This window comes from Camarhynchus parvulus, chromosome 3 (assembly GCF_901933205.1).
Source record: "Camarhynchus parvulus chromosome 3, STF_HiC, whole genome shotgun sequence".
NCBI classification, from domain to species: Eukaryota; Metazoa; Chordata; class Aves; order Passeriformes; family Thraupidae; genus Camarhynchus; species Camarhynchus parvulus.
In genome coordinates this window covers 18,728,296-18,741,160 of record NC_044573.1, presented here as the reverse complement: position 1 = coordinate 18,741,160, position 12,865 = coordinate 18,728,296, and positions in this window count along the sequence as shown.

The window sequence follows — 12,865 nt, the reverse complement described above, 5'->3', positions numbered from 1 at the left end:
GGCTCTGCTATTTCCATTACTTAGTCTCAATCCCTGTTTAAAAACTGGTACTGAGAATTTGTTTCACATACTCAGTGAATCCCTAAGTGCACTGCTCCTGAAAGCAGAAACTCACACTAAATCTGGATAGTTTATATTCATTCTAAATGAAAACAGCAGAACAGTGGGATGACTGTGAGAAATTATGACATTAAGCTGATTCAAGACCCATTCAGACTCTCTCACTTCAGCTGAAGGCTAAAGGGCTTTTATTTATGTTCAAGTGTGTTATTTATGAAGGAGCAGACAGAGCCTATACATAACCCTCCACAAGGAGGAGTCAAGACTGTTTGAACATCTTCCAGTCCAGCTCCCTTTCTGATCAATAGCCCTCTATTATCATATTAAGCTATACTGTTAAGCAGAGCTTAAATAATCATAACTACTGTCTACTAAGCAAACAGGAAAGCTTTGGTAACTGACACTTAATTAAGCAATTGGAGATTAAAACATTGGTAGAAGCAGAACTGTTAGAACAGTGGCTATGACTTGAGAGGAGGAAAGAAAAGGGAGGGATGCAAGAAGATTTGATGTCAGTGTGAAGCACCCTAACGTTTTCTGAGCTGTGTAAAATGAAATGTGTTGAGTTTTTGTTCCCCTGTGATGATGATCCCCAGCTGCACCCAGGGACTTAGTTGTTCTGGGAAATTGCAATACTACTACAAAGTGGGACAGCGGATTAGGGGTGGATTCAGCACAGCAAATAACCCTGTGATATGGTCTTCCTTAATACAAAATATGATTTGAGTTTTGGAATAACTGTCCTTGGGCAATGTGCTCATTATACGGTATAACAGTTTGAGGTGGCTCTTTTCTTGTTCCAACAGGAACAGGAAAGTTTTATTTCATATTTTTATTTTGTGCCAATTCTTTGAGTAGTTATTCCTCAGCAGCTAGGGGTAGTTCATTAATTTTTGACTGGGTACTGCCTCATGTAGAAAGTTCTAAGAGCATCAGCCAGTTTCTAGAACCATTTACAAAACTCAAGGTATATTAGGAGAAAAATATCCAGGCATGTTCACTGCCTGTATGCTTGAAGCCACATCTCAGCTGCTTAGAAGAAGGCTGTAAGATGATTATCTCTGAGTGAAGAGATCTTAAGGAATCATCACTCAAGGAGAAAAGAAAGGGACATTACATTCAAATCCATGACCTCTCTGCTAAAGGCAACAGTTTTTACTAATATCTTTCCATATATTAAAACTTATCCATTAATACCCAGACAATTCCCACCTGTCCAGAGTGACAATCAGAAAGCAATCAGAGGCACATTGGGTTAACCTTTCTTAGATTTGCCAAGTGAAAAAATGCATGGTGATGGGATTGTATGGGAATATTTGGGAAGTATACAAGCAGCTGCCTTCCAAATTCTCCCATTCCAGTGAGGGATTAGTTGACTTCTAGAATGCCAGGTTTGGTGGTCAAAATCTTGTAGGACCAGATTCAAGAAAGAAGAAACCAAAAGACCAGAAACTTTCCTCTGGGCGATATTATTCCAACACTCTGGTGGTCAGTTGGGATGGTGCTCTGAAGAAGCTGGCCTAGTTGAAGATGTCTCTGCTCATTGCAGGGAGGCTGGAATAGAAGACTTAGCAGTCCCTTCCAACCCAATATATTTTATGTTTCTGTGATCCTATGACTCTGTGGTTCTATGATTCTAAGTTTGTCCCCCAGACAAAATTTATACCTATTTGCCATTTCAGGCTACAGAGAACAAGGGTGGATGTCTCAGTCCAAAGCAGTGACCTAAATTTGCCTCATGGAATTTGAAGTTAAATTTCCATTTGACTTCTCTGAAGTATGAAGATCAAATGGAGGTGTGGGTGTCTTATTTGGAGAAAAGTTAGAAATTGTTGACCTGTTTGCAACAGATAAAGTTTTTTGGAGTAAATTACATGTAGGGAAGAGAACAGGATTCCTACTGTCAGAAGCGCTACATGTTTTGCTCTTAATCAGATGCTTTTATGTATGAAATAGAATTGATGGACAGTTTTATTACTGCTGGTGTGTTTTCTTTGTAATGTTTTTATATAGGACTTGCAGAAGAGGCAAAGTACATTTAAATGCTGTCGTCCATTTTAGAGCTTGCTGTCTCATTTCCTACTTTCTGAGTAAAAGCCCTAGTTGACAGTAATGAAATTTGCAGAAGTTCTCATCTGAAATCAACGTTTTGCTGTTGATAGCCGTAAAACAGATAGATTATTTCTGGGAAGTATATTATCTTGGATATCTGGGCCTATTTCCTTCTGAAGGATGAATCCAGTACTGATATCTGTCATTCTTGGCTCTGAAGTGCTGTCCTTCATTTATTTTTTGAAGATGAATACTCTTCAGAGCACTCCATTTAGACACATAATATTGGTGAATCCATAGCCACCAGGGGATCTATTTGCCAAAATTAGGGATAATGAAAAGTAACAAGAGTAGAATTTCTGATTCAGAAATTTTCTCATTAAAAGCATCTTTGTTCATCCCTGGTTTTAATTTAAGTTCTAACTCACAGCTCATTAAGAGGAACAGAAAGGATTTCACTGAACTTTGTGCTTGGTATTTATTGATCTTTAAGTGGGAAATAGAGGTCCTCAGGAAGCAAGTAGTGAAGCCAGGGAAAACATCTCTGTTTATTTGTATTCATCAGCTGATAATTTTTACTTTCTCATTGCAATGCAGCTGATAGTCTTCCTATGAATATCTAAAGTTTGTTTTTGAAAAAGCAAACGCTGGAATATATTCCATAAACATTGTGTAAGTTCTCGTATAAAGTTACATTTTATAGGAAATTTTACTGGCCTTATATCCATTAGCCAAAAATCTCAGGTGCTTAAGTCTGTGGAAAAATAAGCTACTGTCTGTTGAAGTTTCAATAAAACAGTCCAAAAAGTTGATGTTAAATAAAAACTTACAAGCAAAACTAATATTATTTTAAAGACTCAAAGGATTTTTTTTCTTTTTTTGTTTATATTAGACACATTAGAAGTCTTCAAAAGTTTATTTCTTTCAAGATCCTAGATATTTTATATATTAATTCTCACTTTGAAGTTCAACAAAAACCTCTGTTCAGAAAGTTATCCTTTTTGTATTTGTTTTAAATAGAAAATGTTTTTTTCATGTTTGTTTCTTGTTTCTTTTTTTCCCTAAAATTTTCTCTAAATATGTGCCACATAAATGGTGACACCCTCCCTTGCCCCCCCAAAAAGCCTATTGAGATAGATAGACAGATAGATAGATAGATAGATAGACAGACAGACAGACAGACAGACAGACAGATAGATAGATAGATAGATAGATAGATAGATAGATAGATAGATAGATAGATAGATAGATAGATAGATGAAACCAAGATAAAAGATAAAATCAAATACTTTCAGGGATTAAATAGGGAAAATATTACAGATCACTGCTTTGGTATTTCTAGAACACATAACTGATGAATGTTGATATCTGATCACTGAGAGATCTAAAATATCTTTAAATCTGCTTGTTTTATTTAATTACAGTTCAACTCACTTAAGAACAGTAACAAAAATGGATATTGATACCAGTAATTTAGTTATCATTCGTGGGTTGTGGAGTCAGTTTTTAGGATGCTATAAATAACCTCTGCTTGCAAAAGACAGTCTACAAAAACAGCTGTAAAATGGCTAGCACATAAGCCTTCTGTATTATCATTCAGATCTCTTACACTGAAATTAGTAGAGAAAAATAAGAATTTTGGCAAACTCTTCCCTCTTGTAACAGGAAAGCCTTGTTTTCTGCCAGCGCCCTTGGCAGAAAACAGAAATCAAACAATAACACAGGTTCTCTTCCCAAGCAGCATATTCCTGCTGTGGCAGCTCTGAGGGAGAGGGAGGGACAAAACACAATAAAAAATTCCATTTTTTGTCATTGCTTTTCCATTACTTCACATCAGGCTGTCAGCACTCATGGCTCAACAGCCTCAATGCCATTTTACAGACATCTCCATCCTCGCCATGAATTGAGGGCACGTATTGGCCTTTACCTGTTGTAACATGAGTTGTCTCAAGTCATTACAGCATTACAGATTCAGCCTTTTCCTGTGTTCCCCAAAAACATTACTTCTAAAGCTGAGCATCTTTCCTCTTGCTTGGTGCCACAGACCTTTTGCAAAAGGGTTTTGGACATATTTTGTCAGGCTGGGATGTTGTCAGGTTTTGGTTTAATCAGGTAAAAATATTTGCCTTTGACTGCTCTCCCCAGTAGATTTGCTGAACCAATTTTTTACTACATCATATTTATAACCTGCACCTAAAATGTGATGTTCACATTTGTGTTGCTAAAAGAGCATGAAAACTAACACATGCATTTATCTTTTGTTATTGCAAATAATGGGAGTTTTTAAAAGCTAATAGAACAAGACTTATTTATACCAGCAAACTTGAGTTTTTGTCCCGGTTCCCATATCACTACAACCCCCCTATCTTTATGTAATGTAGAATCAAATATTTTCATTGGGAATTATAAAATCTAAAATAATTTAAATTACATATGTAAAACAAAGGAAACGTAATTTAATGAGTTCCATCTTTGGGACCCATTAATGTGTTTCTTCATGTAAGACCCGATCAAAAGACCACTCAAATTAATAGAAAGAGTCCCAGAGATTTCTATAGATTTCAGATCAGTCCCTTGTTAAGATTTAATTCTACACAGTTTAACTCAAATAAATCACATGTGGAACTGGTTGAGAGTGGGTTTTATTCCCTATGAAAAATTTCAGGCAAGAAAACATATGAAAGAAATGTATTTCCATTTGCAGTGAAAGCACCTACTAGCCCCAAACTTACTGTTTTGTCTGTGTCTTTGGCAACAAGGAAAATAGTTCTGGTATTTCTAGATATCTAGCATATAATGTTAGATTATAAAGCCATCTTAGAAAGCCCTAAAATGGTCGTGATAAATTTGTTAACATACTTACATGAAAATATTAAAATATACTATTTCTAAAAATTATTATCTCAATTTTAGTGTTCCTAGGTGTTAATTTAAACTCAATACTTTTCTCATGCTTTTCCTTCTTGCTTGCATGATTTCCATACTGATGTGCTCTGCGTTAGTTCTCCCAGGTTTCCAGGTTAGTAGGCAAGGTCCCTTATACTTTCACACGGACCACGGTGATGACAATTTCTTCCACATCTCAGTTATTTGCCTCAGTTGCAAAATCAGAATAAATCCACAAATCTCTACCTTTGAAAGATTTTGTCTCTCTATTGATGTCAAAGATTTACGATTTCATTTTTAAGACCAAACACTACATGGGAATTTCTGTAGGTAAGCAAGACAGACAGGCTATGAGGTTCTTTCGTGTTCCCTGTTTTTAGAATTTAATGGTGAAAAGTCCTATCAGCCACAGGACAGAGTTCAAGAGCAATTCACCATTATAAAATATTAATGTAAAATTAATAAAAATTAAGCACGGGATGCCTCATTTACAAAGATATTGGCTTTTCTTGTTATTCATGACTGTTTCAACTCAGCCAGGTCTGGATATTAAGCTGGATTCTTTCTTGTTACCTTTCAAAACACTTAAAATCATGGACCAAAGGACTCCTTAAGCTATGCCATCACTGACAAATATTCAGTGGCTGTGATGTAGATCTGATTCATCAATACAATGGTACAATAGATAAGGTACAAGGATCTGGAATGTAAAAAGCAGTAATATTCTCTTATGTTATGTCACAGCAATATAACATAATTTAGATCCTTGTTTCAGCTCTGAAAATAAGGAACATATAGAAAATATTTCTCTGTTGGTTCTTAGTCTCAGGTACTGATAAGATTACTAATTATAATGGAAGAAAGGGAACCATTTTCTGGTAAGCAATTATTAAGTGTTGAGATCCATTAATAAGGAGAAATATCTCAGCTCCAAATCTTTTACTGATATCTCAGACCAGAAAGGTGAAAGACATAGAATTAAATCCAAGCTTTTAGTGCAGCCACCAGTAGTGCTTGACAGTGTTTTCTCAGAGGAAATGCCTGGCCAGTAACTAAGCGTGACACAGTGTTTTGGTACTTTCCATGTTACTGATATGCCCACTGCTGAACTCAAACAAACAGGACTTCTGATGGCTGCAGGAATAGACTCCATGATCCCAATGACATGATTTCAAATGCTCAGAGACACTCATGACTAAGTTTATGATCTGGTCTACTTTTATATTACCACAAAACTGGCTTCCCTGAAGTTGCTGGGGAGGGAAAGCTGGGAGAGCACAATGCGAGCAGCTGGGAGGGTTCAGAGGCTCACCCAATTGAGCCATTTGCAGACTGACCAATTTGTACCAAAACGAGGGTGTTCAAAGTTTTTGCTTGCATTTGCAAAGGGTTGTGTATGTTTCCACTGACTCATGAAGAAGTCTGACTTTGGAGAGCTATTTTAAATTAAGGACAAGTATTCCAAAATACCGAGAATATTCAAAATTGAACTCATCTACCTTCTGTAATAGCCATATTTTCCACCTCTAGAGAAGACTTGCTTCAGTTTCAAAGAGAGAGAAATAATGACATCCAATGGCATTTTACTTCCTCAAACAGTGCCCGTGTTTATGACATTCTTCAGCTTACCTGCCCAGGCACCAAAGCAGAAAATACTCAGGGAACAGACCACTACTCAGCATGGTTAAAACTGCAGATGTGTTCCATTTGCAAATGGTTGAATTTTCATGTAAACCTCTCCATTTGCATATTCTGCCCACTAGGCTTGCTAACAGAAGGCTAGAGATCCCAGTTTCCTAGTAAGAAGCTCAGCATAGTTATTTGGGACTTTGGTAAAAATATTGATTAGAATATTTAATAAGAATATCAGTAATAAATGGCACTTATTTTCCAAAGAGTATAAGTGACTATTACATATATTTATAGGGCATACTTATGTATTTCTTTTAAAAAATAGGCAAGAAATCCTTCAAGTCCTGTATCCCATCTATAAATGCATATCTATATGGTGTAAATGGGTATGTATACCTGCATTGTCAAACCCTTACTCTTATTTAGAAACATTTTTGGTTCTTGGCAGAATAGAATTAATCATAAAAAGGTTGTGATATATATGTTAATGAGGTTAGTCTTTTAGTTCAGCCTTCAAAATCTGTCTCTCTTTAGCTTAGGTTCTGGTTACTTTCTGTACCTCCTTATTTCAAAATCAAAGCTTTCCTTATTCATTCTTTGTCTGGCATTTTTCTGACCCAGAAATGTCAGTATTTCCATTCTGCTGTTCATACTCCTGAGGGTATTGCTGTTGTAGCAACACATGGGAACCTGAGTGAGGGACTGACTTCCATCGTGCCAGGTACTGTCCACACACAGAACAAAAGCTGCTTCCCACTCCAGGTCTGTAAGCTTGTTAAGTGCTTTGGGCTAAAAAGCTTTGAGTGGATATAAAATATTACAGCTCATTTACAAAATTTGTTTAAAAAGATAATCAGGTTCTAAAGAGAGCTGATTCAACAATTGTGCGTAGTAATATCTCAGATTTTACTGTGGTCCCTGGTGACTTCATAACGATATGTGCAACACTTAATCCTCACTTATACTACAGCCAGTTTGCATTGCTTTTACAATGAGAAGCTTAAAGTAAATGCAAAAATGGACCCAGGGGATGCATTCTTTTCCTGCTGCTATGGCTAACAATAGGGTTGAAAAGAGATGGATTCTTGGAGCTATTAGTTCTCCTCAGGTGCAGGAAAGGGCCTGAAGAGACCAAAGAATCCATCTCCTGCTCATGATTCCTGCAAGAGTTGCCACCTTCTCTCTTCTTCTCACCATCTTTTCCTGTCTGCTATGATGCTCTCTACCTGTCCTTCTGTGCTTGGTTTAAAGTTTCCACATGGAAGAACATATTCATCTGTCTAAACTGAACCATATAGAATTATTCAATTTATGAACATCTGGAGACTCCAGGAGATTTTTCTGGAATTCTTTTCTAGCAAAGCTTTAATAGCTGTGCATGAAGTCATAGCCATCCAAGGACTCTCAGACTGGATTGTGCTTAGCTCAGTTGTTAATATCTAGAAGATAATAATTTAATACATTTATTAACCTAGTGGTTCATCTACTCTGCTCTCTCATTTCCTGCAGGAGCTTGTGGTTACGTGGAGAAGTTGCCATAATGCTTCTCCAGTACACCCTACTATCTTCCATCAGACTGGGGTTTATAAATTTTTTGAGTCTGAGATTGTATGCTGGTGTTTTTCACTGTCTTCAATGGTTTTTTATCTCAATAATTTGTCTAATGTTTTTTGAACTCATGTAAAATCTTGGCATTCTATTGCAAAATTACAGCATTCTATTGCAAAGAGTTTCATCACTTAATAGCCACATGCCAAGAGAACAAATAATTGTGGATTTTTAGTTATTTCAGAACCTGACATCTGGCCAGTTCCTTGGGTTCCTTTAGCTCCTGTGCTGTGAAAGGTGATGAACCACTGGCCCCTCTTCACTGCCACTTTAAAGATCCTCCCCATGTCCCCACTCTCACTAAACCCCTGTTGCTGCAGCCCAGCTCTCCTGCTGACAATGAAGTCACTGAGACCAAACCATCTCACAGAGACGTGACAACTTCTGTTAGGACTGAGTCACTTTGGCAGAAGCAAGATACATGACCAAGACAACTTTTGATAATAAAGTTATAACTTTTTGTGTGGTTTAGGTTTAAAGAAAATTTTGTCTACCAAAGCTATCAATTACATTAAGTGGGTAATTGGGGTTAAAAAAAACCAAACCAAACCAAACCAAACAAAACCAAACCAAACCAAACCAAACAAAAAAACTCTACATAACCATTAGTTTATCAATGTTTTAAAGAGCATTTACTGCATCATCAAGGATTTACAAGACTGCTGCTTAGGTTGGACCTCTGCTGCAGTTTCAAATCAAATAAAACAGTTATGGTTAATGCCATGGCTCTCACAAGCAGGATGACAAGGCACAGAAGGAACCTGGCCACTCAGCCACCCAAAATATTATCTGTTTGGGCCTCCCCACGCCTAAGTGTAGAATAGCTTGAACATTAGGCATTTTTAATTTGTTATACTTCACTTGCGAGCAACTGGCTACACTGGCAACTGCAAAGAGCCTGGGACTGTATCACAGCCTAATAAAAGCCTCAATAAAAGTTTTAAACTAGTTCACACATCTGCGGTCTGATGGGGGGCATTACCTAATGTGTGCTGTGTCTGTTGTGCTCCCCACTATTCCCTTGGTTGTCACAGGGGAATATGTGTTTCTATGATGTCCCCCAGGCAATTTATGACCTTCTCTGAGCCATCACCACCATCTTTAGATAAACCTCAGGAGAATTTATTAGAGGGATATAGGCAATTCTCTGAAGGGCCCATAATTCTCACTTCTCAAGCTTCTTTGAAAGTATTATAACCTACCTCCAGTCCATGGATACCTTCAAAGCAAGATAAAAATACATGACTGGTATTTTTATGCCTCGGATAAAAGTAATCAGGGCAGTCCTTTGGGTCCATCCAGTGTTTTAAAGTGTTTGTCCTTGCAAGTGCTATGGTTTCACCACACAATCTACAGAAATAAAGTCCATAATTAATTTCCAGTATTTGAAACCTCTTGACATCCAAGAGGGTGGGAAGCTCTTAGAAGCTCTGAATATCAGTATATAATGAAGTAGATTGAGCTAACAGTGTTGGCAACCCTTTCTTCTCATATGTAAAGGTGTTCTGTGTCCAGCGGCATTTATAGTGGGATTGCACAGCATTTTATGGAAAGAGAAGATGTGTCTTTAGATTTTGCCCAACAGAGGCAGATTTTAAATGGTCAAAGGCTATAAGAGGGAATTCAAAGGTGCAATTTTTGTTTTAAATGTAGTGATACAGCTCCTTGCCTCAGCCCTTAGGCTCACACCTCAACATGTTGCATGTGCTTCCCAGGCACCATGCTTCCAGCATGGCAAAAAGACCCTGAAAAGCTGGACTGTAAAACCACCCCAATGCCCTTCATTTACAGAGCTTCCTATATTTAAAGACACATTTTAAAGATGTACAAGCTGCCTTCCTTTCCATTTTCTTTCCACTCAAAGGGAGTCATTACAGTAAAATGCTGAGGGGCTGAGGGGAAGCAATGTCTGGCAGGGGCTGGTCAAAATTTCCTTTGAACTCTGATGAAGAACATTTCCACTCTGTTTATTACTAAATCCACTGGCCATAGATGATCCAAGGCTCATAAACTCAGGTATGATGGAACTCTCTGGGGAACTATCAGATAGAGAGAGAGAGGGAGGGAGAGAAAGAGGATCTGCATGTGGTGCACGTGCATATGTGTGTGTTTGTGTGTGTTATTTCTCTTTCATCCTGTCTGTGTGAAAAATAGTGATCAAATGACAGTAATTGTTCTGTGCTCTCAGTAAAGTAATGGTACATGGCAGACATTCTCTCAATGAGAAGAATGCTCTCTCAATGAGGAGAATGCTCATTAAAATATCATCCACATCACCTCTCTTTTCCCCTAGTTTTTCTGATCTCTCTGGAAGTACCTCCTTTATACTTTAGAGCCATTTTATGGATTACAACAGACTTTTCAGCAAATGTATTTCAGACAAAAAATCTCTCTGGCATCACAAAGTAAATCCAACATGCCAAATTCAGGAGGAGGGAGAAGCCCTAATGCTTTTCTCTTTTCCTTTCTTTCTCTCTGCAGCTACTTTAACTCGTTTCCTCACATATAAATTCTGTTTATCTTCTCTTGAATTCCTGGGCCATATAAGTTTCAGTCCTATGTGAAAATTATTCTTTTTAGTCCTTCTTTATGTCAATGGGAGCTGAAAGATCCAATTGAACAAGACTGAAAGAAAAGAGGCTAATGGTAATCCAAAACTCTGATACTGAAAACCCCTGCTCAGTTGCTACTTCTCTGTAGAGATCTTTTAGCTTCATTAGCACAACACTTTCTGTGAAATGCCTCTGACATCAGTCCAAAGAGGGAAATATTAAGCTACTGGTAATGCCATTCCCTCTGGTAGGAGAGAAATCACAGTTCCCAAGGGGGTTTTGATGATATTTTATCCCCTCGATGCTAAATGCAAAGCAAACTATGAAGCAGAAATTGGCACCTGGGTCTCTTTTTCCCACTGAGTACCACAGAGAGGCAGATACAGGAGAATCTCTCCAGCCTTACAGGAGCAGGGACCCAGCAGCCCCTGGGTGCTGGTGCTGGTAGGTGCCAACTGCAGTAACTTCAGACAAAAGTGGGAGCTGGGTCCAGCTCTCCTGTATTTCTGGGAATATTGTAGCTCCTGGATGTTATTTTAAGAACAAAACAAGGCTCTACTTTGCCTTGGAAACGGCAAACAGTGTTCCTTTCAGACAAAGACACAAAAGCTTCAGAGAAAACTTGAGTTCAGTCCAGGTCCTCTTCTCAGTGTCTTATTTATACAAATAAGAAGGAAATTTCCTGGTCAACATGCAAGTTGTTTTGGAGTGCTTCTTTGAAGCAGAATAGAATGGTCACTGAAGAGCAAGGCACAATCAAAACCTCCTGGAAGTTACTCACGGACAAGAATTGTTCTGTGCTCTCAGTAAAGTAATGGTACATGGCAGATATTCTCTCAATAAGAATGCTCTCTCAATGAGGAGAATGCTCATTAAAATATCATCCACATCACCTCTCTTTTCCCCTAGTTTTTCTGATCTCTCTGGAAGTACCTCCTTTATACTTTAGAGCCATTTTATGGATTACAACAAACTTTTCAGCAAATGTAGTGATACAGCTCCTTGCCTCAGCCCTTAGGCTCACACCTCAACATGTTGCATGTGCTTCCCAGGCACCATGCTTCCAGCATGGCAAAAAGACCCTGAAAAGCTGGACTGTAAAACCACCCCAATGCCCTTCATTTACAGAGCTTCCTATATTTAAAGACACATTTTAAAGATGTACAGATGCACAGAGACAGCTGATGCTCCAGGAAATGTTATTTAGATCTGCTTGGTACAAACACTTAAGAAAACAGGGTAATTTAAAGGGACTTAAATACATATCTTTGCTTAAAATCTAGCTAAGGACTGCTGAACCAAAACCTGAACTCTCTCGTCATCAGAAGTCCATACTTAGTGTGACTGAAAAATAAACATCCCTGTCAATTGCTTTGTTTGTAAGCCTCAACTACCACAGAGTAAGCATTAGCAAAAGTTTCACAAGCTTTTTTGTCAGCTTTGATGTCAGTTTATAAAAAAAATTATTAAAAAAATAGAATATAAACTTTTATCTGCCTTGTCAAGTTTTTATAATCCCCTGTTTGTGCATACATGGTCTCTTGAAAATAGAAGAACCATTCAGAAAAGTGATTTACTCAAGCAGCTCCTTCCAAAGGTAAAGAAATAATAAATTAACACAAAACAAATAAGTTTAACACTTGCAGTTGCTCTTGTCAACAGAACAGGTTGCAAAGAAACAGGGAGAGTTTATTCACACTAGTGCTTTTGCTTAGATGTGCATTTCCCTATTGTGTGTATGTTAAATGCTTTTCTTTGTTGTTTGTGGAATAAAATAGCATATAACATGGCTGAACACAGGATTTTATTATTACTGTAATTATGTCATCTATTACGATCATCTTAGCATCCAGTTAGGATTGGGACGTGCTTGGCATGGTTCAAACATAAACTAATGAGCAAGTCTCTCATTTAACCAACATATGCTGTCCACATATTGGTAAGATACAGGAGACAGGACTGGAACTCAGCTGAGATGACAGAGAGGGAAAGAGTGACGGCTGAAGGAATAGCCAAATATATTAAATACCTATTAAAATCAATAACAGCTTTTCCATCGGCTTAGGTAACTTTTG